Source organism: Amblyomma americanum, chromosome 1, assembly GCF_052857255.1.
Source record: "Amblyomma americanum isolate KBUSLIRL-KWMA chromosome 1, ASM5285725v1, whole genome shotgun sequence".
Lineage (NCBI taxonomy): Eukaryota > Metazoa > Arthropoda > Arachnida > Ixodida > Ixodidae > Amblyomma > Amblyomma americanum.
In genome coordinates, this window is record NC_135497.1 from 78,374,160 (window position 1) to 78,400,013 (window position 25,854).

General features: G+C 49.0%; 1 long non-coding RNA gene across 1 annotated transcript; it reads left to right on the forward strand.

Moving 5' to 3' along the window:
* The first annotated feature begins 2 nt into the window (after window positions 1-2).
* On the forward strand, window positions 3-25,544 carry LOC144133478 (uncharacterized). Its single transcript, XR_013315058.1, has 5 exons — window positions 3-309; window positions 24,554-24,642; window positions 24,759-24,808; window positions 24,958-25,142; window positions 25,356-25,544. It is a non-coding gene; the product is annotated as an uncharacterized LOC144133478 (long non-coding RNA).
* The last annotated feature ends 310 nt before the right edge of the window (window positions 25,545-25,854 follow it).

Below are 25,854 nucleotides of genomic sequence, written 5' to 3' on the forward strand. Positions count from 1 at the left end.
CATGCGCTCCCTCTAAGAAGCTGTTTTTCGGCATTCAACTTGGGCCTGCAAGCCGAAAACCACCACGAAAGGATCCGGTTTCGTCACTCCGTGCAAGAGGACACTGGAGTTTGGCCAATCGGTGGGCTATTTCGGATTTCATCGAACCTTTCACTTTTCGAACATGTGGAAGCTAGATAGGCCTAACGCCCTGACATAGTGTAGCCTACCCTGCATCGACGGGAGCCGGCACCTGGGCTGGCCCCGAGACCACCACGATGAAAAACGTCGTCGACGGACACGAACTGGACCCCTCGGAATTCGAGAACGGTGAGTGGGAGACTGTTCTCGGCATGCACGACCGCATGAGGGAAAAAGAGGGGAATATAATCCAACGTGCAAAGAATGCGGCGAGATAGCCGGATACAATCACATTCTATGGGGCTGCAAAAAGGCGCCGCCACCGGCGGACCTACTACCAGTCCCTTCTCTAGAGCGGTGGGAGGCTATACTGGCCAGCTCAGACCCGTTGACACAAGTCAGGGCCACTGAGTGGGCTCACAAAATCGCCGATAACTACGGGCTCGAGGCCATCTAGTATAGCGCCCACATAGGGCTCAATGCTGACAATAAATGTTTTCCAATCCAAAAAAAACCCACCAGCCAATTTATAAGCACAACTTCGAACGCTTTTTCTTTTGCTTAATATTTTCCAACTTTACACACGTTTTAATCAATCAATCAATCAATCAATCAATCAATCAATCAATCAATCAATCAATCAATCAATCAATCAATCAATCAATCAATCAATCAATCAATCAATCATTTTATTCAGACATGAACTTGTATGCACAGTACATGCCCACGAGATGAGACAAAAGGAAGAAGCTGCTGGCATTCTTCCTGACGAGGCCTCACCCCGGGTCACACACCAAAGGCAGAAGGGTGGTTACATTCATTAAAACTCAACAAGCTCTTTAGTTCAATTTTCACAGTAGTTGAAAGTTAATGAAGGCACATAGGATAACAAAGAGAAAAGAAAAAGACCAGTAACGCTACAGTTCGCAACACATAGAAAATATGACAGGAGTGAGGCTATCACTGTAAACACTACATAGCACAAGTATTTGATGGGTCAGTCGTATGCATAAAAAGCATCTTCATTTTCTTTTTGAAATGACAAGTGGTTTTACAAGTTACAGCTTCGTCAATTATGGAAGGATACACATTGCAAACTGCAGAAATTTGGTTATCAATGTGTTCGGTGCCGTAGTTTGTCCGGGCACGACTGGAAATAAAAGAAGTGACTCGCAGACTATAGCGTATGTTTCTGTTCACGTACTTGTTTCTGAAAGATGTGATGTCCTGCTTTATTTTATGATAAATATGAACAGCAACTGAAAGCTTATAGCACAGTGGGAATGGAAGAACATTGAAGGACTGTAATAAGGAGTCACCTGAGGAAGGATTAGGAGAACATGCGCGCAGAGCTCTTTTTTGTAATGATAATAATCTGGCTGTATCTGTTTTGTTGCAAGTGCCCCAAATTAAATTGCAATACACCAGTTGTGAATGGATGAGGGCAAAATACAACTGCTTTTTAGCCTGTATGGGCAACAAGTACCTGATGCGATTTATCACACCAATAGATCGAGCCACACGCAAACGGACGTGATTTACATGGTCACCCCAGCCTAGGTCACTACGAAAGAATACGCCCAAGAATTTACAAGAATTTACGGATTCAATCAATATATTGTTGAACTGGAGTTGGATGGGATAGTCTATAGGCTTATTTTTGGGACGGAAAATGATAAACTTTGTTTTCTTAACATTCAATTCCAATCTGTTCACTGCAAGCCACAACATAAGTTCATGTAGCCAGGAATTTGAACGACGCTCGAGTTCACGAAGATCTGAACCGGAAAAGAAAACGTTAGAGTCATCTGCGTACAAAGCAATGCTAGAATAAGATAAAATGTTTGCAATATCATTGATGTATAGTGTAAAAAGAAGGGGCCCCAGTATGGATCCTTGAGGAACGCCAAATTTGATTAATTCTGCGTCGGATATGGCATCATTTAGTCGCGTGAACTGAGTGCGATTTGACAAATAGCTTTGTAGTAACCTGTGAGGTGTTCCGCGGATACCATACGTGTATAACTTATGAAGTAGTATGTCGTGCTTGATGGAATCGAAGGCTTTGGAGAAGTCAAGGAAGACACCGACAGTGTAGAGCTTATGTTCGATATTATGGATCAGACTGTTTTTTATCTCGAGCAGAGCTGCCTGCGTGGATTTTCCGGGCTGAAATCCGTATTGCTCCTTGCAGATGATATTGTTGGAATGCAGGAATTTGTATACCCTCGTGAAGATCACTCGCTCAGCAACTTTGGAGAACAAAGGCAGTATAGATATCGGACGGTAGTTATTGGGATCATTTTTGTTGCCTCCTTTGAAAATTACTGTAACACGGGCAGACTTCATTTTATCCGGGAACTCTCCTGATAGAAGCATTTGATTACAAATATGCGCAAGAGGAAGGGCAATAATCTTAGCAGCAGCTTTTATTGCGAGTGCAGTAATGCCGTCTGGGCCAGGAGAGCATGTATTACGAAATGAGTTTATAATGGAAAGAATTTCATATTCAGAAGTGGGGGATAAAAATATTGAATGTTCACAAGCTGGGACCTAAAAGGAATCGACTGATTTTACAGCTAAGGGAAGATTATACGAAGTACAATTTCCTACATTTAAAAAACGGGCATTCAGCTTATTGGCGAGAGAGACACCGCTATACATTACTCCATTGATTTGCATTTCCGAAGGAAGAGCGTGCTGCTTCTTTCCAATGAGTTTATTAATGCTTTGCCACAGTGATCTAGTGTTTTGCATTGATGAAAACTTTAAGCGATAAAAAAGCGACTTTGCCTTTTTTAAGTCAAGGTTTAGTTTATTTCGAAACTTTTTAAATTCCTTAAAATCGTCTTGATTGCGTGTGTCAAGAAATCGTGCAAATAAGGCATTTTTTTGGTCACCAGAGATCCACTCTTTTCTTGCTTTCCTACATTTCCTGACTTCTACAACTGGAAAGGCTTTGTCGAACGCATCCAGTGTATTCTCAAGGAAGATGTTATACGCGGCAGATGGGTTTTCTGTTTTTAATACTTCATCCATGCCAGTTTCAAACAGAAGTAAACAAAATTTAGCAATGTTCTTTTGGTCATATGTCTTGCGTATAAAGACAGAAGTATCTGGTACCTTCGCACATGAAAAATGTGCAAAAAAGGGAAGGTGATCGCTTATTCCCGATGAGAAAACACCAGAATCGGTATTGCAGGGTGAAAAGTCTGTGAAACATACATCGAGTAAGGTTTCCGATTGACAACTTATTCGAGTGGGCGCATCAATGATGTTGTCACAGCCATAAGATAACATCATTTCCATTAATCTGATTTGTGTTGGATTAACATTCATGATATCAATATTCAGGTCACCTAGTAATACAACGTGCATTTTTTGTTGACTGGTAAATTCCAAAAAAGGCTCAACAAACTGGAAAACACATCCACATCACTGTGAGGGGGACGATACACCACCATTATAGCTATATTATAATACCGGATGGTAACAACTTCAAAATTTTCAGTCACCAGTGAATAGTTGTTCAGTACGTCAAAATACAGGCGCCTCTTTATGAACAGGGATACTCCCCCTCCTCGTTTATTTACCCTGAACTAAGATACGTTTTCATACCCTGCCAGGGGGATAACATCCTCCTGACAGCTAAACCAAGTTTCCGTAAACGCTAGGAAATCAAATTTGTGCGATAAAGTTTCTATTTCGCCTTCGATGTGCTCCATTTTATTTTTCAAACTCTGAGCGTTTAAATGATAGATAGATAAAGACTTATCTACAGAGTAGCTAGCATTAGTGAGCAAGTCTTTAAATGTATTAGTATTGTAGTAGGGCATGGTGACAAAAAGCGGATCTTCGTATAAAGTGCGTATACGAGATCAGACTACACTAGCTTAGCCAAGTCTTCCTCGCACCCAATCCTGATGGCCTTTGCCCCTGCTTCCTTTCGAACGTAGACCTTCCCTTCCTTTGTCCAGTCAAATTCGTACCTTTTTGCTTTGGCGGCGGATTTTGCAAGCCACAGCAGTTTCTTATTCAAGACAGTCAGGTTGTCAACAAAATAGACACCGTCCTTGAGGCCTGCACGCTTAGCCATCCAGTTTGTTTTTGTCAATCTTTTCGCAAACCTGATCAATACAGGCGGTACAGTGTCTGGTCGAGCGGACAGACGGTGTAATCCCTCAATATCGCTCTCCGTGAGGCAAGGCAAATCGAGCTGATTGGCAAGGTTGTTCACTTTTTCCAGCAAGTTTTCATTTGCTGAGAGGGACAATCCTCGAATTTCCATATTTTGGCAACGACTGTATCGTTTCATATCATTCAATTCAAGTTTCAACTTTCCAATGTTTTCTGCGTCCTGTTTCTTTTCAATTTCGTCCACCCTCTTGCGAGTATCATCGATTTCTTTCTCATGCCTTTCAGACGTTAGTAGCAGCTGATCATATGTATCTGACATGTGTTGCACAGACGCTTCAATGCTGGTCACAGTTTGTTTTAAGGATGATAAATCATCCACCTTAGCTGTAAGAGCGACTAAGGCTTTGCTTATTTCAGCAAGGTGCTGAGCCAACATTGGGGAGGGAGAACCTGAGAGCTGTCTTTCATCGGTGCGGGATTTTGATAATCGACATACCGGGCATCTCAAGGTTTTTCTTGCCTCAATGTTTTTCTTTCTATACGCCTGCTCACTAACACCCGCACATTTGCCTAGATGGTAACACTGGCAACACTCAGCGCATTGCATCATTTCTTCCCCTTCTTGAAAAAACTTATAACAGGAAAGGCACGTATCATCAGGCAAAGTTCCCATGACTATGAATCAGCTAAGAGCGTACAGTACGGCTCCACGACACAAAGACAGAAACAGTGCGGTGGCAGCAACGGCAACGACAGTGACAGAAGAAAGTACAGTGAAGCAAAACCAACCTGTAACACGAAGGTAGGTTTGTAAAGTTGCTCGTCGATAGCCGCTGCCGCCACCGCTGCTGCCAAGCTTTTATAGCTGCGTATTTCTTGTCTTTTTAAAAAAATTTAGGAGACAGCCCCTCGTCCTGGAAGAAACGCTCTCGGGGCACCGTCTTGCTGTAATTAGCTGATGCCTCGTTGCGTCAAGCGGTGACGTTTTTTTGTTTCGTGGTTTTGACGTCACTGCCAATAACTTTGACAGAATTTGTGACAGTTACGTAATACTGCCCCTGGTGGAGCGACGGCAGCGGCGTCGACGGCGGCGCCATCTGTTGGAGCGCGGCTGCGGTGTTGCTAGGCAACGGCGGCTCAAGTTCGTTCGTCGGCCGCGGCATACGGCTGTATTGTGCGACGAGCCGAAATGGCTCGCTGGCTGGCATAGTAAAGCTTTCGCTTTAAAAGACGCCCGTGTGCTGCACCCGCCGCGGTGCCTCAGTGGTTAGGGCGCTCGGCTACTTATCCGGAGTACCCGGGTTCGAACACGACCGCGGCGGCAGCGTTTCGATGGAGGCGAAACGCAAAGGCGCCGGTGTGCTGTGCGATGTCAGTGCACGTTAAAGATCCCTAGGTGTTCGAAATATTTTTGGAGCCCTCCACTACGGCACCTCTTCCTTCCTTTCTTCTTTCTTTCCCTAATTTATCCTTTCCCTGAAAGCGAGGTTCAGGTGCCAGTCGAGATCTGAGACAGATAAGGCGCCATTTCCATTTCCCCCAAACCAATTTTTTGCGTGTGCTGTATACGATGTCAGTGCACATTAAAAATTGCTAATGGCCTAGCTCAGTTAGGCCAGGATATACTTAGCGAAAGCACGGAGACTTCTGCATCGAAAAAGTGCATTCATTAGATGCGCCTTTATTCATGGTTTAAGCTTGAGCCATCGTGGAAGTATTTTTTTTGTTCAGTGGGTGTATGGGGGGGGGGGGGGAGGGAGGGTTCAGTGGCTCCCATAGATGCCGCCACCGAATACGTTGGTCAGCGGTTAAGCGCAGGCTCGGTTAAGGCGCTCTTGTACTCCGGCGTAACGCGCGCACGCGCGCTGCACAGCGACGTCTCATCGGCCAAAGCTGCTGCGCTTGACCGCCGACGCGTTCGGCGGCTTCGGCGCACTCTGACCGCACTGGTGGAGGCTTGGAGCACGTCTCTATTTCGCGCCGAGTGCGTCAGCCGCTGCCGGCTGGCCAGACTCCGGCTCCGCGGCGAGGCTCGCGTTATGACATCATGTACCTCCTCGGAGCACCGCCATGGCGAAATAATAATAATAATAATAATTGGTTTTTAGGGAAAGGAAATGGCGCAGTATCTGTCTCATATATCGTTGGACACCTGAACCGCGCCGTAAGGGAAGGGATAAGAGGGGGAGTGAAAGAAGAAAGGAAGAATTAGGTGCCGTAGTGGAGGGCTCCGGAATAATTTCGACCACCTGGGGATCTTTAACGTGCACTGACATCGCACAGCACACGGGCGCCTTAGCGTTTTTCCTCCATAAAAACGCAGCCGCCGCGGTCGGGTTCGAACCCGGGAACTCCGGATCAGTAGTCGAGCGCCCTAACCACTGAGCCACCGCGGCGGGGCGGCGAAATCGCAAGTTCGCTTTAAAATACCCCGGTTGCCGAAACTATTCTGGAGCCCCCTCACCTACTGTACTTTTCTCTTCCTTTCTTCTTTCACTCCCTCCTTTATCCCTTCGCTTACGGCGCGGTTTGGGTGACCACCAAGACTTGTGAGACGTTTACTGCGCCATTTCCTTTCCTCTAAACCAATTTTCATCTTTTTTTTCACTGCCTCACGCTCTGCGCAGAGATGGAGCCTCTTGAAACGTCAACCTTCAAAGTTCTGCGAAAACAACAGCTTATATTAATTATGTTTCGTTGTAAGGTTCCATGCCTAACCTCTGGATTAGAAGACTAAGGCCTTCTTTAACAAGTGATTCCGTTAAGTCTGCGGGTTAATATGTGAGTTTAAATAACACACGTAGTAGTTAAGCTAAACTTGCGCTTGAAACCAGTGGGCCTTTGCGCATTCTACACAATGGAATGGCGGAGCAGCTGCAGCAACAGACTTTATTTAGCCGACATTTGGACTGTACTCTGAGTGGCGAAGAGTGTATCTGTTCTGCTGCACATGCACCCAGTCTCTTAAGACGAAAGTTATCTACGTCAATTTAGAAATGAAAAAAAAGCTTCGCCTACGGTCACGCCCTCGCAGACGCATCTGGGCACGTTTCGACAACCTATAAGTACGGTCGTCCACTGCTGTGAAGTCTGATATCTGATGCGAAGTCTTATGCGGTGAATATGATATCTGATACCTGATTTAATCTGCTGAGGGTCCTTGGACACAAGACATTAAACTTATTTTTGGAATATGGTGCAGTGCTTGGCTTGAAGCACTCTGGCACGGGTCGGCCCGGTATTGCAATCCCTCTGGGATCGGCCCGGGGCATATTAGCGTGCGCCTTTTCTTTCTATCTTTGCTCTGCTATCCTTTAACTCTCCTACTTTGAGCTCGCGGCAGCGAGCGTGGCTCGGCTTGAACCAGTAGGCAGGCTCGCGCACTTTCCTTTTCTTTCTTCCTACCAGCAACAGCAGCAGTAGCGGTAAAGTCATACGCCCGAATTCTGACGATTTTTAACGTTTTGCAAGCATCGAATTGCGTTGCGAATTCCTCGCGGTAGATATGATCTGCGGAGTCGCGTTGGCATGTACCATAGAGAGAGAGAGAGAGAAACTTTATTGGTAGAGAAGAATTTATGGGTCCCCGCAAAACCCCACTGCACTCAAGTGTTTATGTCCGTAAGGTCCATAACACTGGTAGCCCGGCCGGTGGTGATGATCTGCATGGCCGGGTTCTCCGAGCGCAGCAGGGTCTCCCACTCCTCCCAGGCCTTGAGGGCCTCTAGGCCGCGCGGGGGAGGGTCCGCCGGGCAGAAGGAGAGGATGTGGAGGGAGGAGCTGAAGGGTTCTGGGCACAAGGTGCAGACAGAAGTGGAGAAGGAGGGATGATAGTGGGCTAAGGTCAGGGTTGAGGGGAGTGTGTGTGTCTGTATAGTCTGCGTCAGAGTGTTGCATGTTTGTTATCTAGAGAGGGGTGAGGCGGGGGTAGAACTGGCGCGAGGCTCTGTAGGCCTGCGTCATCTCGCTGAACGAGTGCATTTGCTCCCTCGTGAATCCCCGATCCAAGGCCACCTGAGCCCGGTTTAAAGAATCTCGGGCTAAATGGTTGCCGGCCTCGTTTCCAGGATTCCCAGAGTGCGCAGGCACCCATATAAGCTCAGCATGGCGGGGTGGACGTGCATCGGTCGAGCCCAGTATGCCAAAAGCAGGGACGTGCACTCGGCCTAGCGCAAAATTTAGGAGGAGGAGGTAAAATTTATTAAGGAAGATGTCTTAGGCGTGGGTTGGGGTGACGTTCCCCTCCCCGCGTTGGGCTCCTCTTCTAGTCCGGACGCCAGGTGGCCGACCGACGATGTCGTTCGGCGACCTCTTCGGCCCGCTCCGTGACTCGGAGTTGAACCTCCGGGTCCGAGCTGAGCAGCCTGCCACTGCGATTGGGTAGGGAGCTGCAGACTGTTCGACGGCTTGTTTTGATTACATAAGTATAGGATGTGTGGTGTGTCTGCCTTATGGTGTCCACAGAGACGAAACATATAGGGCTAAACTGCTCTGGGAACCATATAGAGTACATGTACGGATTAAAGAAAGTGTCTGTTTGGAGCTGCCGCCAGCTGACTTGTGTTTTACTTAGAGATCTACGTGGTTCTGGGTAGATTTGTCTTTCTTTTTGCAGTGGGTAGTAATTTGTTTGTAGGTCGTCACGCGCTCCTTGGCCGACCTGAGCTCGGGGTAGCGCACTTCCCGGTTAACTACGAATCCTCGGGCAAATTGGTGCGCCGCCTCGTTTCCAGGGTGGCCCGAATGGGCAGGGACCCAGATCAATGTGATCTGGCGGGTATTGGAGATTTTTTTAAAATATTTGGATGGCTGCGGAGTGGGCCCTTCCTTTGGTAAAATTTCGAATTGCGGTTTTAGAGCCGCTGATGATGTATTTGGCAGTGGTGGAGGTAATGGCTAAAGCTATGACAGCTTCTTCGATCTATAATAATAATAATTTGTTTTTTGGGGAAAGGAAATGGCGCAGTATCTGTCTCATATATCGTTGAACACCTGAACCACGCCGTAAGGTAAGGGACAAAGGAGGGAGTGAAAGAAGAAAGGAAGAATGAGGTGCCGTAGTGGAGGGCTCCGGAATAATTTCGACCACCTGGGGATCTTTAACGTGCACTGACATCGCACAGCACATGGGCGCCTTAGCGTTTTTCCTCCATAAAAACGCAGCCGCCGCGGTCGGGTTTGAACCCGGGAACTCCGGATCAACTCCGGATCAGTAGTCGAGCGCCCTAACCACTGAGCCACCGCGGCGGGTCGGTGAAAGACACCAGAACTTCAATTTTGTTTTATCGACTGACGCCGATGCGAGGGAAGAACCTCGATGATCGACAACTGCCAGGGAAAAGGCGTTTCTGTCCGCATGTTCTGCCACGTCCACATGGGCCATGTCCTTCTGAGATGAAAATCTTTCGTGAAGTGTTTCTGCCCTAGCCTTTCTTCTGTCCGTATCGTAGTGTGGATGCATGTTTTTGGGCAGAGGATGGACTATTAAGTGTTCGTGCACGTGTGTTGGAATTGGCAAGGTGTGCGCACGGATTCCCTCATATTGTAATCCTGCCTTCTTTAGGATGAAACGTCCCGTTTCAGTGCCTGATAGTCTTTCGTATTGTGCGGTGAGGTTCCTTCCATAATTTCCGCTAAGATGTTATGAATTCCTAACTCTAGTAGTTTTTCATTTGGGGTATGACAGGGAGGTTGAGCGCAGTTTTGTAGGATTGTCTAATTAGAGCATCCAGGTCGTCTCCTTCCCTGACTGTGAGGGTGACGAATGGTGTAGAGTAGATAACTCTACTAAGAACGAAGGCTTGGATTAGTTTCCTGTTCTCGGCTTTTTTAACACCTCCTCGCCTATTCGCGATGCGTCTGATGAGGAGGGAGATTTGGTTGACGCTGTTTCACAGTTTCTTACTTAGTGTGTCTTTTTTTGGTTTGACTGTATCAGCATTCCCAATATTCTTAGTGTTTCCACTTCTGGGATGGCTGCCCCTTCCGCGTAGATTTTGATCTGAGGCGCTTTATTCTTTCTTTGATGCTTTGGGTGTAGGATGAGGACTTCGGATTTTCGGGGGGGGGGAAGGAACACGCAAGTCCCGCTGCTTGTGCCTCCTCTACTACTACATCTGCCGCTTGTAGCGTATCTTGTATCGTGCCGATACTCCCCTTGGTGGTCCAAAAGGTGATATCATCCGCGTACGAAGAGTGTTCTAGGTTTGTGATTTTGGCGAGTTCGTGTGCCATTTTGATTAGGGTTATATTGAATAAGAAGGGGGACAGGACAGATCCTTGCGGCGTTCCTCTGTCTCCTAAACTGAAGGAGGCCGCCGCGGTGGCTGAGTGGTTACGGCGCTCGGCTGCTGGCCCGAAAGACGCGGGTTCGATCCCGGCCGCAGCGGTCGAATTTCGATGGAGGCGAAATTCTAGAGGCCCGTGTACTGTGCGATGTCAGTGCACGTTAAAGAACACCAGGTGGTCGATATTTCCGGAGCCCTTCACTACGGCGTCCCTCATAGCCTGAGTCGCTTTGGGACGTTAAACCCCCATAAACCAAACCAAACCAAACCTAAACTGAAGGTGTCGGATTTGATTGTGCCAATTTGAGTTTTAGCCTTTCTGTCATAAAGTCCTTGATGTAGTGAAATGTGCTCTCACCTACATTCAATGGTTAAAAAGAATCTAAGATTGCTTTGTGTTTGACGTTATCAAATGCTTTGGTTAAATCTAGAGCTAGAATTGTCCTTGTTCTCCTTTCTTGCTCCTGAGATAGGACTTCGTTTGGTAGTCTGAGCATCGTATCCTGTGTTGATAAATGTGATTTAAAGCCTACCTTAGAAGCGTCGTCTATGTTTCTGAGTGTCTTATTGTTAATGCCGTCCTGTCCCGGAACGGATGTCATGATTATCTTAAGGAGGACTGCTCTGATTTCCACTAATGTTATGTCAGCGTTCAGGATGGGGTTAGTTATCCTTTATAATCGGGTAGGGACTTCGTCGCTCGGGTTGTGCAGAAGTACTTCTGCTGTAGCGTGTTCATAATATCTTGACCCGTGCCTGTGTCTATGCTTAAAATTTTGGTGATTTGCTTTTGAGTCGTAGCTTTCTTCGATTTCGGATCAAGGCGATGCCGCAGAAGATTCCACGTCTCTCTCGTGCCTAGATTGCCAATCACATTTTCGAAGATATGGTTATACTGCTGTCTCACGAGTTCTGCGGAGTGGTGGTGAATTTCTTCCGTGAGTGTGACTATCATGTTTCAAAGCTTTTTGTTGTATTTTTGCTTAAGCCTCTTTGTTCTAGGCTTTGCCTTGCCTCCTACATGTGTTTAAGTCGGCTGTCAATCGTATTTACGCCTAGGTCATGTACTAGTTCTTTAGTGGCCTTTCCCACATCCGATAGGAGGGTTTGTGTCCACTGTTCTAGGTCTGTGATCGGTTCCTGATTTTGGTCGCGGATCGTCCTAAGTTTGTCCCAGTCGGTGATTCTGTTTTTCTGGGTTTGGATTTGAGATTGTTAATGGCGATTTTAGACGTTATGATATAATGGCCACTTCAAACATTTTGTCTGGTGTTGCTCCAGCTTAAGTCTGGGAGATTTTTGCCTATCGTGAGGTCTGGGCACATGTCCCTGTTGACGCTGTTGCCTATTCTGGTAGGTTGCATGGGGTTGGTGTATTGGGTTAGCCTTCTTTGCTGGATAAAATCCATTAGGGCCGTGCCTTTCCTGAATGTTGTTGCGTGTCTCCCTTGCACGTGGTGAGCGTTGAAGACGCCCACAATTAGGGTTGGGTTTTGGCCTGCGATTTGTAGGGCTGTGAGTATAGCGGCTTTCGCTGGTCCAGCCTGTGCCCTGGCGTGGCTGTATGCGTTCAGTATGAACAGAGAATTTCGAATAATATACAATCGAGCTCTACGTTTTCAATCTCGTGGTTAACCACGGTAAGGTTGCTATGTGCCATCGTAGTGGTTAAACGCTGTTCTGCGATGTGACATGGCAGAACTGCCCGGCATCCTGGCAGTCTTAGTCGAGACATTCTGGGTTCTTGGATCGCTATTACGTCAGGTTTTTCGGATTGCGATTGAATGTGTAACTGCAGGTCTGCTTTTTTGTTGCGCATAGACCTGCAGTTCCACTGCCAAATTTTATGGTTTCAGGATTCGCCATTTTGCTGGGATAGATCGATTGGCGCCCCTTGAGCTGACGGGGGAAGCCGATGTAAAATTTCCTGTAAAACGGTGTCGATTGCTCCGAACTTGTGATTTACATCCTGTATGTGTTTTTCGAGACTTTGTGTTAAATTGTCAACTCTGTGTTAGGTTATCGAGTTTCTGGCGGTGCTCTTTGACTTTTTGTTTGAGTTTTGGGACCCTATCCTCCAATGAGGGATTTCTTATGTCAGCTACTGCTCGTTTTTTTCGAGGTGTTTCTTCCTTGCTTTTTACGCTTACTGGTGTTTCGACTGATGCGGTCACAGTAGTTTCCATTTCTGTGACTTCCGGCATTGGGAATGGTTTTGGAGGAGAGTCTTTAGATTTAGCGGGTGCTTTTAGTTTACTATTTTCTTGTTCCAAGTGTTTGATTCGGACCGTGAGAATTTGAATGTGGTGGAGTGCCTGCTTGAGTTTAGACTAATGACTGCAGCTCCGTCCCCTTTCCGTGAGAGGCCATTTCAGCCCAGCTCACCTGTTTTGGCCCGGGACCTGAGTCCGGCTGCTGGTGCTGCTGACACCACCACTTCGGCTGCTGCTTCCGCTGCGGCTGCTGCTGCGTCCGCTGTCCAAGGGCGGGAAGGAGTTCGAGCGGTCCTTCCTTTGGGTGGATGTTGGGTCGTCGCAGGTCCGCGATTTGGATCTTGACTGGTGCTCCGATGTTCTCGCTTGGGGTCGTTGAAATCGTTTCTTACAGCTGTTATCGCCTGTGCGGTGCCCTCCTCCGCAGACAATGCAAATTGGGTCGCATATTTATTCCTTTAGGTGGTGGATGCCGCTGTACGGGCACCGTTGGTGAGGTGGCTCCGGACATACGTCTCTTCTGTGTCCGACTCTTCTGCAGTTCGTGCACGCCTCTACTTTTGGAATGGAGGGGTAGACTTGGTAAGGACTCCGAAGTATACGATGCTATCTGGTAGTTCGTCTGCATCGAAGTGGAGAAGAAGGGACTTTGATGTTATTCCCATGGTTCGTGCTTCTATAATTTCAGGGTTTCTTTTGCGGAATTTTGTCATCATTTCTTGTTGAGTTTCGCCATCATAAGCCCGATAGATGATGTCCTGCAGGTCCTTGTCCGGAGGGGCGATGTACGACGTCATGACGATGTCTTTGCCATCTTGATCTGCTTGACTGCGACGTAGCGTAGTGCGTTTGCCTGCACCGGCGTCGGTATGGTGAACACATTTTTTGGAGAATTTGTTCTTGATTGGTCTTTATCAGCCTCGGTCGCGCTGATGCCACTCGCTGATGCGATCGCGTGCCTGATGGACTTCTAGGTGTAGCGCGTGTAGTCTACTCCACCCGTTGGTCTGTAGATGATTTTAGAGTCCTCCTCCGGGAGTCGGGGAAGCGGTTTCTTAGGATGGAGTGGAGGGAGAGGTTCGCCTGCGGCTTCCTGGTCTGCTGATTTGGCTTCTGAGCTGTTAATGACTCAGCTTTGGGGTTCTCGTTACGGTAAGAAACAATCGTTTTCCAATCGGTCGTATCGAATTCGACTGGGGGCGCGTAAGTCCCAACTACGGCGTACTCCATGCCTGCCGCCGCTGCGTTCGCGCCGCGCTAGTCCTGGCGTTCGGTTAAGCTAGGGCGCCGGAGCGACGCTGGCTTTAGACAGTCGGAGCGCGGTCACCCGAGCTCCGATTTGCTTAAAAAGGTCTTGAAAGGTGCCTTATACACTAACGCTTCTTGTCCGTGTGTCGGAGTCGACATGTCTTGATGTTTTTCCTTGCAGCAGGTGCTCGAACGCGAAGCACTTACGAAGCACATGTGTCTCCGTCGGCTCCCTAGCGGGAAAAAAACGCGCAAAATTTAGAATTGCAGTTTTAGAGTCTGTTAAAATGTCTCGGGCCTCTGTGCGGGTGATGGCAATTGCGATGGCGGCTTCCTCTGCAGCCTCTGGGGCGGTGTCCGGGTGGAGAGGTAGTGTGAGGAGGGCGGATGTAGAGGAGTCCACCACGGCTGCAGTTGCTTCGTCACCCGTGCAGGCAGTGTCCACCCATATGGCGTCCAGTTCGGAGCCGTACACTCGGTGGAGTGCCTTCGCACGGGCTCTGCGGCACTGCTCATGGTGGGAGGGGTGCATATTTTTTGGCAGTGGCTTGATGACCAGCTCTCGGTGAAGGAGTCGAGGAATGGGGAGGAGGGCTGGGTCGTCGGCCCGTATTCTGATTCCGAGGGAGTCCAGGATATACCGGCCTGTGGAGGTTTATGTAAGCCTTATGTATTGGGGCTGTCAATGGGCCTCCACAAGTTCCCCGATCGTTTTGTGAAGGCCCAGGCCAAGTAATCTGTCTGTGGGGGTGTTGAGGGGAAGATGAAGTGCGACTTTGAATATCTTGCGGATCAAGGCATCCAAAGCATTTATGTCGTGTTTGGATAGTTCTAGGTATGGGGTAGTGTAGAGCACACGGCTGAGGACGAAGGCATGAATGAGGCAACAGAGGTCGCGTTCCTTAATGCCTCTATGATGGCCCAAAACTGCGGATGAGATGGGATATCGCGCCTGCAACCTGCTTTAGTTTCTTAAGGGTGTTGTTGTTTTTGCTATCGTTCTAGATATGCAGGCCCCATACGCGGAGGGTGTCAACCTCTGGTACCGGGTCGCCATTCAGATAGATGGTAATGGGGGAGCGGTGGTCCTTAGTCCGGATGAGGAGCAGTTCGGACTTCTTTGGGGAACAAGGCAGTCCGATGTTCTGTACATAATGTTGGGTGAGGGTGGCTACTTCCTGTAAGGTGTTCTCTAAGCCGCCGTCACTGTCGTGGGTGGTCCCCAGTGTGATGTCATCGGCATAAAGAGTGTGCTTAAGGTGGGGAATAGTTGCCAATTTTTGGGCGAGGGGAATGAGGGTGACGTTAAAGGGGAAGTGGAAGAGGACGTACCCTTGAGGGGTTCCGTTACTCTGAAGCATGTAGCTGTGCGGTCAGTTAGGAATGCTTTAATGTATGTGTACGTGCGCGCACCGACATTCAATGGAGATAGGGCAGTCATGATCGCCTGATGTTCGATGCGATCAAAAGCTTTGTAGAGATCCAAAGCTAAGACTGCCTTGCTGTGATCAGGTGGTGGTGGTGAAAACTTTAATAGACACAAGGGAGTTCAGGACACGTAGGTCCTTGGGCTCCCGCACGGCCCCACTGCACTCAAATGTTCATGTACCGGAGGCTCATGACGTTGGCAACTCGGCCTGAGGCGACGGCTTGCTTGGCCGCGTCCTCGGAGCGCAGTAGGGTCTCACAAGCCTCCCGAGTGGTAAGGTGCTCCAGGCCCCGCAGGGGAGGATCCGCCGGGCAGAGGAAAAGGATATGATCGAGAGTGGCTTTGGGGTGGTGGCAGAGGGTACAGGAGGGGTTTGTGTGCACTTGGTGATATCGCGAGCGTATATAAGGGAGGGTAAGGTGCGTGTTTGGAGCCGCCTCCAAAGTGCTTGGTGGTAATTGTCGAGGGAGGGATGGATTGTGGGTAGAGCCGACGCTCGGCTTTGCAGGCCTGCGTCAGTTCACTGAATGAATGCATGCGCTCCTGTGATAATCCCAGATCGGAGGCCGCCGGTGCCCGGTTGAGAGAACCTCGGGCTAAAGCATTGGCAGCCTCGTTTCTGGGATTCCCGGAATGGGCAGGCACCCAAATGAGCTCCATGGGGCGGGGCAGGTGTGCGGCGAGGGAGTTCAGTATGCGACATGCAGAAATGTGAACTCCTCGTTCCGGCTCCTGCATCAATGACAGGAACAAATTCAGAATAAAAATTAGCCTACGCTTCTCAGTAATGCAGTTTGTGAGCGCTGCTCCTGCGGTACCTGCAGCACCATAGGGAACCGCGCAGTGTCGAACGGAGTCGGCTCTGGATCTCTGCTGGAAGCTAGCGGCGCCGCTGAGAAAGGGAGGAGGCACCGCAGCTCGCGTCAAGCTGCGTCTCCCTCCCTTAATAGCTGACTTCTCAAGAGGGCTTGAAGCATCCCGAACCATTGTCCGCTCGCCGCTTCGCCAGAGTAGCGGGGAGAGGAGGACCAAGGCCGTGGTGCGTGCGTGCGTGCGTGCGTATGTGCGTGCTTGTGTGTGTGCGTGAGTGTGTGCGTATGTGCGCGCGCGCGTGTGTGTTTGTGTGTGTGTGCGTGTGTGAGCGCGTGTGTGTGCGTGTGTATGTGTGTGCGTGCGCGCGCGCTTGGCGACGAGCCCATCGGGTTGTGTGCAAACTGCCCACCGGGCTAGTGGCAGTTCAATTAATGGTTGATCGCGACGAGACCTTGCTTGGGAACAGCGTCCTGGGCCTAGCAAGCCCTACCGATGGGATAACATGCAGCATATCGCCATATGAAGAACTTTCATCCGTGAACAATGGATCCGAACGCCGGAACCAAAGTGAAAATAGAAGTGCTAGCGCACACAATTCACGTTCGGCCTAATTGCGCACATCGACCGTAAATTTCCTCCTTTTTACCGCGGTTGTTGCCGTGTGACGTATACCTTCGAGCTACCCATCGAACCCTACTCCTCTGCTTTCCTCTTCTCGCCCTCTTTCATCCTCTGCTCCGCTTGGCGGTTACGCCGAGGCACGCGCCGCTCAGCCCGGCAACGGACGCTCAAGAGCTACGCTATGAATATTACAGGAGTGCTCTTAAGTCTGCTTAAGAGCGCAAATGCGAAAGCCTTTCCCTGACCTCTTTCGCTCTGCATTTTTATTTTGTTTTATTTTCTGTATTTTTAATTTCTCTTTTTGATTTTATATTCTTGTTCTTATTTTTATCATTTATTTTTACTTTTTTGTATATTTAATTCCGGTTTTTTTACTTCATAACATTTACGTTGCTTAATTTTTACATTTTTGTTTTATGTACCACAAACCTATGTGACAGTCCGTGCGGATAACTTCCGTCCACGCGACTCATATGAGCCAAGAAAAGGTTTCGCCTTAAAATCACGGTGCCGAAGCGCCAAACGGAGAATTTTTCAAGTTGCCTTGTCGCTCATCTGCCGTTACGTCTTCGTTTATGCGCTGTGCTTCCACGGATGCCCAACTTGCCCAAACTCACTGCCTCCTATAGGACTGAATCATAAGTTTTGGTTCCTCACGGTGAGCCTGTCCTCAAGCTAGTTTGGAACGCTGTCATCTGGACGCGCTAAAGACTATCTGCCGACGTCTGCGCCCACTGCTGTGTAGTCTGTGGCACAGCAGACAATGTCAAGCACACGGTCACTTTCCTGTTCCTAATGTCTTTTGTCACTCACGAGGAGGCACCAGGCGTCATTCCCACCACCTGACACCAGTTTATACGAAAACAACAAAAAAGAAATAGCCGCCGCTGTGGCTGAGTGGTTATGGGGCTCGGCTGGTGTCCCGAAAGACGTGGGTTCGATGCCGGCCGCGGCAGTAGAATTTCAATGGAGGCGAAATTCTAGAGGCCCGTGTAGTGTGCGATGTCGGTGCACGTTAAAAAAGGGGTGCCGTAGTGGAAGGCTGCGGTTAATTTCAACAACCTGGGAATCTCTAACGTGCACTGACATCGCGCAGCACACGAGCACCATTTGCGTTTCGCCGCCATCGAAACGCGGCCGCCGCGGTCGGGTTCAAACCCGGATACTCCGGCTCAGTAGCCGAGCGCTCTAACCACTGAGCCACCGCGGCGGGGTAGCAGCTTTGCTTGCTGTTTTCGGAAGAGCGAACGTGTTTGGGCGTTTGCGTAGCAAAATCGCGCCCGCCGATTGCATAGCGGCGCGCCAGACTCGACGCGTGCACAAAGGTGCGCCGGCGAGGAAAGGGTAGCGCAGGACGCGAGTACAGCGCAGCGGTGAGCACGTTTCGCACACGTTTCGACAGCGTTGCACACCTTTTTTGTTTTAGTTGTTAGAGCGGATGTTCAGAGGAAAATTCGTGCGCGCTGTCACTATAATTCAGGATTCGTCGTCCGGGTTCGTGACCTCACGGTACAAAATCTAAATGAGAAGGAGACGCCGTTCATCAGAGAAGGCGGAGGACGGGTGAAGAGGGTGAACAGTCAGTGTGTGTGGATAATTTTCCACCGCTCTGTAGTTGGCACGTCGACTCATGTTGCAGGGTGCGTGACGTGGCTGTTGGGGTAGAGGAACGGCGAAGTCGCGCTTCTCAGTCCTGTCTGCAGTTCGTTTGTGTCAAAAGAGATAATCCAAGGCGGATGCGTGCGTAGCGTAATGATGCCTGCTTAGCCAAGTGGTGCTTGTCGAGTGGCGAAGGAGGGCCAAGCGACATCTAACGCGCTTCCATAAGGCTGGTTAAGAGTTTGCAAATTTAGAGTCAGCTGTCGTGTCCTGTTCATGACACCACCAACCCAATTGCTTGAAATCAGCTCGTGTTTGCGCATGCGATGCAGCAGTCGGAGATCAGCTTCATAACTTGAGACTGTGTTCCTGGGTGCTCTGTCAACACTAGAAAAGTACAGCGGCTATTTCGCTTTGATTGGGACAGCGCGCGCCGCATTTCGATGGAGGCGAAACATATAAGGCGCCCGTGTGGTGCACAATGTCCGTGCGCATTAAACATCCCCAGGTGGTTTAAACTATTCCAGAGCCCTCCTCTACGACACCCCTTTCTCTCACTATTTTACTCCCACCTTCCCGCTTCACAGCATGACAGTATCTTCAGCAGCGCCGCAGTGGGTGAATGATGACTTCAGATGCACTTCACTCTCTATGCTTGCCCAGTAAAAATAGCATGCTCTTTTTTCTGCCCGATCCTTCACTGCGGACGCTGAAACGCAGCACTCCGGCTTACTTCATCACTTGTTAAACGCAGGCTCAAGACCCGACGGCTTTCGGCGAGGACTTTCAAGCAGTGGCGCGCAATGCGATGAGGCTCCACTATGAGTTCCTGCCTTTCTTGTGTACACCCTGTTCCACCGCGCCCACACGAAGGGCACCACGGTGGCCAGGCCCCTCTTTCATGTGTGAGGGCACTTCCCACAAGCTACCCTTAGGATGATTACGATCAACTTAATGTGAATCTGGAGCCAAGGCTAGGCGAGAAAGGGAAGTGGGCCTTCTCCTGAAGGCTGGAGGAGGACCGAAGCGCAAGTGTCATTCCGCGGCAGAATAAAGTCCTGAAGACTACGGGGACAAGGGAATGAGTTAACACAAGAGAATCGGCCCCTCCTCGCCACTCGCCTCTCGCAATTATTAGTTTTAGGTGTCCGGAAGAAAGCGGCGGACACGACGAAGAGTGTTTTACACACAAAATACTCTCCTCCCCCTACTGGTTTATTGGCCGGACTATTCGGCGCAGTGACACAGCATGGTGAGAAAGGCGTCTCCTTCCTTTTCCTGCCTAGCCGTGGCTCCAGAGCCACAGAAAGTTGAGTGCGTCGCCTTCGAGAATAGCTGAATTGCTGTAGCAGACACCAGCAACAAAAACGCTGGCATGTTCCCCTCAAGACACTTATTGAAGCCAATAACGTATAACGAATTTGCCAGAAGGTTGACTCCATTACTCTAGGGTATATAAAACGCAATTTGTTCTACAGTACAGCCTTGTTTATCTCTGCGTTCCATACGTGTATGCACCATGATACTGCGTGCTTAGTTTTTGTTTGACACAATCTTATTACGATTATGACTAATACTGCTTGTCTTATTATGATTGCTGGTGGTGTAAATTGGCCTTTCATTATTTTTTCGCCACTTGTTCGGTGTTCACTCTGCTTTTTAAGCCTACTCTAAAACACCCCCAGCGAAAATCTTTCATGTGTAGGATTGTGATTTGCAGCGTGTTTTGAGAGGTCTATAGCTATCCCACATTGTCCATTACGGTGTCGGTATCTGCGCGTTTTTCTTCACTTATGCATCAAGATGTAGCCGGCGACAGGACCAGACACAGCCGCAGGTGAGTATTCGAAAGTCAGGCAGACCAAATCCAGCAAAGGTGTCATCCTCGTAGGTGCTGTTGCTGTGCCGATTGATTATTCCAGGTGGGCACAGCAACAGCACCTACGAGGATGACACCTTTGCTGGATTTGGTCTGCCTGACTTTCAAATACGACGAAGGTGAGTGTACTTCCCAGGTGCTCTTGCGCTAGAACTCCTTATGCGATGTATCGTTGCCCAGATTTAAACACTTATCTATCAATTCCCGGTCCTTGCGAGATTTCTAGCCACACATTTATCTCTCCAACGCGCTTCTGACACAAGCACACAGCAGCAAATATGACACGTCGGCGTTTTCCTGTCCCCTCACCTCTTTCATTTCATTTCTCCATTCTGCCTGCTATCCTTTATTTCCTCTGCCCCAGCTCAGGCGCTTTAGTGTCGATGACAGATGCCGGGGCTAGCAAAAATCTTTTCCTCCTTTATTATTATTATTTTAACAAAACCATTTACTACTACTACACGTAGACATTCCATTTTCGTCGCGCGCCACGTCATCATCCATTCGACACTAAACGGTGTGCCTATTCTTAACTGGCATAGTTTGTACATCAGGTGTTAGAGTTCGCCAGACATTTTTTTCGCCTTCATTTCTTTTTTCAGCCACATCTTTAATTAAAACAGCCAGGGCAATTCCTCGTCAATACAGCCTCCGGATATACCCGTACAAAGGATGAGGGGGCGAAGTAGAACAAACTGCATTCGGCAGTGTGCCATATGCTCTGCGGTTGCTGTGGTCACTTGGGGAATTTTCACGAGCGGGACGCAGATACATGAATATGTCAGTATATAGGTTAAATCGTTTGGAGCGCTTCCAAGTACGTGAACCATGTGCGTTCCCCACTATGCTTAGCCAAGAGACACGTCCTTTCATCATTAGACAAGGGTTCGTTTTTTCGCCCCTGTTCTAATCCACTACGTTGAGCGAGTTTGCATTTACGGCACTTTCCTCGCTCATTTGCTTGCTTGCTCGCCTTGGCGGAGACCCACATGGCTGGACTGCTATATGCTGTGGCATGGTCGCATTTTCGCTCGCCGCGGTGGCTCAGTAGTGAGGGCGTTCGGCTATTCGGCTATTGATTCGTTGTACCCGGGTTCGAATCCGATCGCGGCGGCCGCGTTTCAATGGAGGCGAAACGCTAAGGTACCGGTGTGCTGTACGATCTCGGTGCACATTAAGATCCCCAGGTGGTCGAAATTATTCCAGACCTTTCTTCCTTTTGTTTGTCAATCTCTCCTTTATTCCTTCCCTTTTGGCGCGGTTCAGGTGTCCTCCTAGATTTGTGACAGATACTGCGCCATTTGCTTTCGCCAACAAATAATTTTTGTTTTCATTTCTTCCCCTACGGTACCTCTTTCGTCCTTTCTTCGCTTGGTCCGTTTTAACACGACAACGTTAAAGGCCCCGTGACGCAGAAAAGCCGGTGTCGTCGACGTCGGCGGCGTTGGCCGTGAACGAAAAATCTCTCCTCCCCCCTCCTCCGTGGAATCCCTGGCAGTTCCGTGGTCTCCCTGGCAGTGCTGCAACACGCTGTCGCGTTCCACTCTTAAAGGCGAAGCTTAAGCGTCCTCCAATTGTCCTATCCCTTCCCTTACGGTTGACCCATCGCGGTGGCTCAGTGGTTAGGCGCTCGGCTACTGATCCGGATTTCCCGGGTTCGAACCCGACAGCGGCTGCTGCCTTTTTTTGGAGGCAAAACGCTAAAGAGCCCGTGTGCTGTGCGATGTCGGTGCACGTTGGGGATTTCCAGGTGGTCGGGGTTGTTCCGGGGCCCTCCACTAAGGCACCATTCTCTGCCTTTCTTGTTTCACTCCCTCCATTATCCCTTCCCTTAAGGCGCGGTTCGGGCGTCCAACGACATGTGGGACGGATACGGCGGCATTTTCTTTTCCCAAAAACCATTTATTATTATTATTATTATTATTATTCCTTTACGGCGCGGTTCGGGTGTCCGCTGATATGTGGGACGGATGCTGCGCCATTTCCTTTCTAAAAAAGCCAACCAACCAAATCTAGAAAATTGAAAATTGGTTTTCAGGCAAAGAAGTGACGCAGTAACTGTCGTCGTAACTGTCGTCGTCGACGCAGTAACTGTCGAGTTTGCCGCTGCTGCGGCACTTCCGTCACGTCGTTAGTGCGGGGAAAACCTTGCGCAAGCTTTCCACTTTTCGCAGATGCCACAAGGAGCGCATCGAGGAATTGTCGTCATTGTTGGCTCCAGAGGAAGCGGAGACGAAAGTTGCCCTTGCACGGGGGCTTACCCGCTGCAGTGGATCAGTGGTTAAGGCGCTCGTCTACTGAGCCGGAGTACCCGGGTTCGAACCGAACTGCGGTGGCCGCGTTTCGATAGAGCCCCCGTGAAAAATTAAAAAAAAATGTATTTGAGGAAAGGAAATGGCGCAGTAACTGTCTCACATGTCTCCGTGGACGCCCGGGCCGCGCTGCGCGGGAGGGAATAAGGGCGGGAGTGCAAGAAGAGAGAGGTGCGTAGTGGAGGTCTCTGCAACGATTTCGGCCGCCAGGGAATCTTTGGCGTGCACTGGCGTCGCACAGTAGGGGGCGCTTTTTTGCACTTAGGCCTCTAGGAGCACTGCGGGTGGACGCGGGCGCTGTGGTGTTTCACTCTTAGGGCGGAGTTTAAGAATATACAAAGCTTCTTTTTCTGATGGAGAATGACAGCAAGTGTGAAAGATTTTTTGTCGGCACTTTTTCTCTCTCTCCCTGCTATCTATACTCCTTGAGCATGGTTGCCTTCCATGGCCATTTCTATTCAGTGTTTCATGTCAGGTTTATTTCCGAATTTGCTACATGCACTGCTTGTTTGCCGGTTGCTTGATCTCCTGCTTGCTATATTGCTCTCATTTTCTTATGCATTTTCGTATGTTTGCATTCTTACTCATACCTGGACACATTTCTTATTGTGTAGATAGTTTGTACATATTACTTCTCCCCCTATCCTCTCTTCCTGTCTCCTCACCTCTTTCATTTCATTTCTCCATTCTGCCTGCTATCCTTTATTTCCGCTGCCCCAGCTCAGGTGCTTCAGTATCGATGGCAGATGCCGGGGCCAGCAAAAATCTTTTCCATCCTTTTTACTATTATTCTTAATAAAACCACTACCACCACCACCACATGCGATAGTTTCTCTGAATGTATTGCTTTCAATTTTCCTTTTCTCGCGTGCAATGGCTGCGCCGTAGAGCCGAAAGTTCTCTAACTACGACAGTGGCCACTGGCTACCGGTTCATTAACCCATGTTCGACCCGGACCGGCCATGCAACCTGCACATCCTCGGCTGCTTTGTCATCCCCACGCAGGGCTACGCCAACTCCACCGCCTTCAGGTGCACGAATGCTCACTGCAATAACAACACTCGATGGCGCCCCCCGTGCTTCTCTCCTCAATATGCAATGTATTTCACGCCGCAAAAATGACGTCACATTCTCTTTGTTGCGTTGCGGTGTAAACGGGAGAAGACATTCCTTAATTTCCTGTAGTTTTAGCGACAGATTATTATTGTTATTTTTTGCCTAGAAGTAACCCTGGTGGTTGTTGCCTTATTGCTTCCCTCCAGTGCAGTGCCTATTTAATTCCTGTTGCAGGTGTAACAATAATGAAATATTCACTGCACTGAAGGGGAACAACAGATGCTCGGAAATGTAGAGCTGTTTCATCTTTGAGCTATGGCACATGCAAGAAATGTGTAACGGCCGATGCCAAACGTTGACTTTTCTACCCTTTCAACGCGCTGTATTTATTTCAAAGACACTTTTGTTTGGAAATACGGAATTGACATTTATAGAAGCAGTAAATATTGCATACTGAGAGGTTGCAGAATTAACGCAATAATTTCTTTCTTCTAAATTGGTCTTTTATATGTCTTTCGTAACACTTGACGCTTGCATTTTCCTAACAAGCCCCGCCGTGACAGCTTGAACGCCAGCTGACAGCAAATGCAGTCTTCAATTTGGTACAGACAAAAGCTCTCCGATATTGCAAGGAAAAAAGAAAGTCTATATGCAAAACGAGTAAAAAAAAGCAACCGAAAAACTGTGCGGCAAGTTCTAAAGAAACTATTTTCCCCGCGTTGATTCAGTCATTTTCGTTCGTGAGCTGCTAGAACGAACCTGCGTGATAGCTGGTCATGTCCTGACTCCGGGAGTGTTCGATTTTCTTTGAGATTAAAGTTACTTTTCTAACTGTTTAGCCGCAGGAATCTAATGAAGCTCCTTGTGGCTCTCAATGGCTCGGACGAAGCTGTCGGTGACCTCTACTTGGATGACTCAGAAACTTTGGGTGAGCCGTTGTTGCGTGCATCTCCTTGTAACCAGCCTGCGGAACACATCGCGCAATGAGCGCTCGAGCTAATCGTATTTTCATTTGGTTTCCTTTCCTGCCGCCTGTTTGTACAGATGCGCAGCTCCTGGGTGAATACGTTTAACTGAAGTTCCGTGCGGCCAACGTGAGTTCACCTCCCTGGTGCTATAGTTTGTTTCGTAGAAAGTCTCCATTTCTTTTTTCTTTTTTTTCAGGCCTTCAGCTCATAGCAATGCAACCTGACGTTTCAGAGCATCTGCCACATCTTTTTCCCCCTTTCACATGCTATTCTAGTGCTCTCGCAGAACTCTCTGGAGATCTGCAGCTACCAGTACAGGAAGCTGATCAACTCGACCTTCGACGAGCTGGCCATCATATCCGTGCGAGCGCTGGGCATCCGCCGGAGGCCCACCCGCGTCCAACTGGACGGCTACTACCACCTCTCACGCAGGCAGTAACACTGGCACCACAACAACAGGGTACAGAGTTTACTTCCGTGAATGCGCAGGGGCCTATAAAAAAAGAGAAAGACCACCATTGGCCGAACAAACCGGGTGGCCCAGTACCTCTGTCGTCGCATGTTGCTTTCACAAACATCGATTAAACGAACCATCCCCTTGACTTGTGAAGACGATCGTTAAGCTGATACGCTGTGCTTATATTTTTTCTCCACCACCTTTTCCTACTCGCAGGTCATGGACTTGAAGCAGATACTAATGCCTCTGTGGAGTGGGATGGTTTATGTCCTCACCCGAAGCTTCGTCGTGGCTGACTGAACACGCGGCGACCGCGTCCGTTGCGAGATGGCGAGGCAGGAGTGGTGCTGCGACATGTGCGCGTTGCGCTGACGACTCCTCTGGCAGCACCAGGAAGTTCGGGCGCCACCATTGTTGTAAGTCAAACTTGCCAAGTTCAAGTGCTGTGAGAAGACTGCCCGTGCGGGTGGTTAATGTTAACCACTGCTACGAGACAGTGCGGTTGTTGTGTACGATGTACAGAATTGAGGCTGGCTGAATTGGCCCTCCTGGAACCATGACCGCTCACAGGAATGTCAATACGACAGCTGAGCTTTCGAGCACGGATGCCGCATGTGAGGAGGATATTGCCGCAAATATTTGCAGTGTTTGTTCATTCTTCAAATCTGCCGCCACACCACTTTATCGCTTTGTTCGCGACGCAAGACGCGACTAG